The sequence below is a fragment of the Palaemon carinicauda genome, chromosome 22 (assembly GCF_036898095.1).
Source record: "Palaemon carinicauda isolate YSFRI2023 chromosome 22, ASM3689809v2, whole genome shotgun sequence".
Classification (NCBI taxonomy): Eukaryota; Metazoa; Arthropoda; class Malacostraca; order Decapoda; family Palaemonidae; genus Palaemon; species Palaemon carinicauda.
The window spans coordinates 22,959,347-22,962,928 of NC_090746.1; the positions used below are offsets into that span (position 1 = coordinate 22,959,347).

Below are 3,582 nucleotides of genomic sequence, written 5' to 3' on the forward strand. Positions count from 1 at the left end.
GATAAAGCATATTATTATTATTATTATTATTATCAAATCCTAAGCTACAACCCTAGCTGGAAAAGCAGAATGCTATAAACCCAGGGCCCCAACAGGGACATAACCCAGTGAGTTAAGGAAATAAGGAAAAATTAAATATTTAAGAATCGTAACAACATTAAAATAAATACTTCCTATACAAACCATCAAAACTTTAACAAAACAAGAGGAAGAAAAACAAGATAGAACAGCCTGCCTGAGTGTACCCTCAAGGTGGTCATCGGCAACCCTCTCTCTGGTCATCTCAGTTTTCTTCGGCCACCGTCAAAGTTCATCGGGAGTCTGAGTCTCTGAGACTCGTCTCATTAGCTTGGCTACTCCCGTTGCGAAGACATCTAGTGCCAGGCGATCAAGAGGTGAGTGCTATTATCGTAAGCGCCCTTTACACGATCAGATTATTTAAGTAATATTTATCATTGGATATCTTTTATCGTCTAAGTGATTCTTTCTCACCACTGACGTAACAAAATACTGATGTCGATAAACATGATCGTCTAAAACACCTTAAGAGCCTACAGATGAATGTTGTCTATTAACTTGTCTACATGTGATACTAATTAATTTATTGCTAATATTGCAAGCAGAAGTGTATATAGTCTGAGCCTACAGGTGAGTAGCGCAGTGGAGTCTATAGGTTTTTTTTATTAATTAGAGGTCACTAGTAAACATTTGCTAGAATCTGTATGTTATCGTTGTAAACAATATTAATTTGAGTGTATAAAGGGGTACACTAAAAAATAAAAAAATCACGATGCATTTATTATTTATAATTAGTATTTGTGTTACCCCATTACAAAATTATCGTTTCAAGTATGTACATACAGGATATAGTATAAAATATTTTTTTCGAGTGTGAGTGATGAAGTGGCCGTAGTGGAAAGGGAAAATGACGAAACTTGTGTTATCAACAACAGAGTGAAAAAAAAAGATATAAAAGAAAATTTATTTCAAATGTGCCGGTAATTTGGGAATCCGTGATAAAATAATACAATAAAATCAGAAAAATAATACAAAACACAGAAAAGAGATTTTGGAGGAAGAAAATGACAGGACGGGAGTGAGGCAATATATATTCCACGCAAAGCGGCTATGGATGAAGGTGAAACTTGCAAGAGTATTTACTGCCACGTAATTTCGATTTTGAAACTTCTTTTCTCCTCCATTCATACATACACTATTTGGGTGTTTCAAATACTACGGTGATCCTTCATATGAGGAACTGGTGACTTTAGTCCTTGCAACGAGGAATTGTAAAAAAGAAAACAATTAATCAGCATAATCTATTCACTGACTTTTTTAATTGGGAGGCATTTTGAAATCCCTTCAAACTAAGGTAGAAAAGGGTGATGCTGCATTTCCATGGTGTTATCTAACCTCTAAAGAAGCGACAGCCCCTCTTCTTAAAAGAAGAAAGTTTATATGAAATAGTTTGGAAAATATATAAGACTTTACGGAAAATGAATGACCATTTTTTGGGATTGCGCTTGAAAACCCAATCTTCTGAAAAAAAAAATCAAACCGGAACAATATCCTATTAGGAAAAATTGGAAGGCAAAAATGGTGTCCTTTACATTAAGAAACTACAAAATTAATCGAAGTTTAATTTTCATGAAGATCAGTGGATATCTATAGTGAATTATCTGCGTGACATGATTCTACAGCAAATATCCTTCAGTTCAGTATCTCATAAGGTAACAACAAGATGATTAGTGACATACTGGAGAGTTGAAGGTATAAAGAAAAACCTGCTTTCCAAGTGCCTTCGGAAATCTGGAAACAGGGTTCTTTCAGCACCAACGTAACTGGAAAAACATGACTAAGCTCTCAGGGTTACGGAAACCCAGAAAAGATGACCTCTAACTACAAGGAAAACTAGATATGTGAGTTATGTACTGAGCTGAAAAGAAAGAGACAACGCAGCTTTCTAGTGATTAGGAAAAGCAAACTGGAAACACATGGCTTCTAAGTGATGTGGAAAGTATAAACAAGTTTCTTTCAATTGTACAGAAAATTAGCAGCAGAGGACTTCGGTGAATATAGATGTAATGGAAATAATGCATACAATTTTTAAAGTAACAAGGCAAATTTTGAAATAGGAATTTAGACTTCCCAAGTACCGAAGGTAAGATGAGAAATATATGGCTTTAAGTGTTAGGTTAAAATAGAAAACGGGATTCATGCCCAAATTACGTTATCTTTTTTTTTTAGTGATTGTGAGTATGTCCCTAAACGTCCATTCACTATATACGAGATAAATTCCACGAGTAATGAGGAGATAATCAGATTCTTTTATACGTATACTATGTTTACCACATTCATAAATCAGAGGGACCCATCAAACCCAACAATGGCAATCAATTCCCTAATCTAAGAACCCAACACCTTCAATTTTGGTAATCAATTCTAATTCCTTGCAAAACCTCAGAACTCATCACACACCTTGATAATTTTCTAACCCCAAGAGCCCACTCTACAAATATTGGCAATTAATTATATAATCCAAGAACCCACTTTTACAATCAAGTCACTAACCACAAAACCAAACCCCATTTTCTCAATCTCTTACCTAACCCGGGGACCCACAGTCCACGTGCCCCAACCTTGACAACAAACTCTTGACCCAAGAATCTACCTACCATCTCGCACGTTAGTAATTAATTCTATAACCCCAGAACCCACCAACCCACCTCGACAATCAATTCTCTAACTCAAAACTCAGCCACCCATCCTTGACAATCAATTCTCTAACTCAAATACCAGCCACCCATCCTTGACAATCAATTCTCTAACTCAAAACCCAGCCACCCATCCTTGACAATCAATTCTCTAACTCAAATACCAGCCACCCATCCTTGACAATCAATTCTCTAACTCAAAACCCAGCCACCCATCCTTGACAATCAATTCTCTAACTCAAATACCAGCCACCCATCCTTGACAATCAATTCTCTAACTCAAAACCCAGCCACCCATCCTTGACAATCAATTCTCTAACTCAAAACCCAGCCACCCATCCTTGACAATCAATTCTCTAACTCAAATACCAGCCACCCATCCTTGACAATCAATTCTCTAACTCAAAACCCAGCCACCCATCCTTGACAATCAATTCTCTAACTGAAAACCCAGCCACCCATCCTTGACAATCAATTCTCTAACTCAAATACCAGCCACCCATCCTTGACAATAATTTCTCAAACTCAAAAACCAGCCAGCCATCCTTGGCAATCAATTCTCTTACTCTAAAACCAGCCCTCCATCCTTGAAATCAATTCTCTAACTTAAAAATCAGCCATCCACCCTTGACATTCAATTTTCGAACTAAAAACACCAGTCATCCATCCTTGACAATCCATTCTCTAACTCAAAAACCAGCCATCCATCCTTGACAATCAAGTCTCTAACTCTAAAACCAGTCCTCCATTCTTGACAATCAATTCTCTAACTAAAATATCAACCAGCCATCATTGACAATCTATTCTCCAACTCAAATACCAGCCATCCATCCTTGACAATCAATTCTCTAACTCAGAACCCAGCCAC

The 3,582-nt window shown here is 36.9% G+C and overlaps 1 protein-coding gene across 1 annotated transcript in view; it reads left to right on the forward strand.

The window, feature by feature from the left end:
* The first annotated feature begins 260 nt into the window (after positions 1-260).
* Positions 261-3,582, forward strand: part of LOC137615849 (retinol dehydrogenase 13-like) — a 28,542-nt gene continuing 25,220 nt past the window's right edge. Inside the window, exon 1 of the mRNA XM_068345538.1 lies at positions 261-395. The gene's annotated coding sequence lies outside the window, so the exon portion shown is untranslated. The remainder of the gene's footprint in view (positions 396-3,582) is intronic.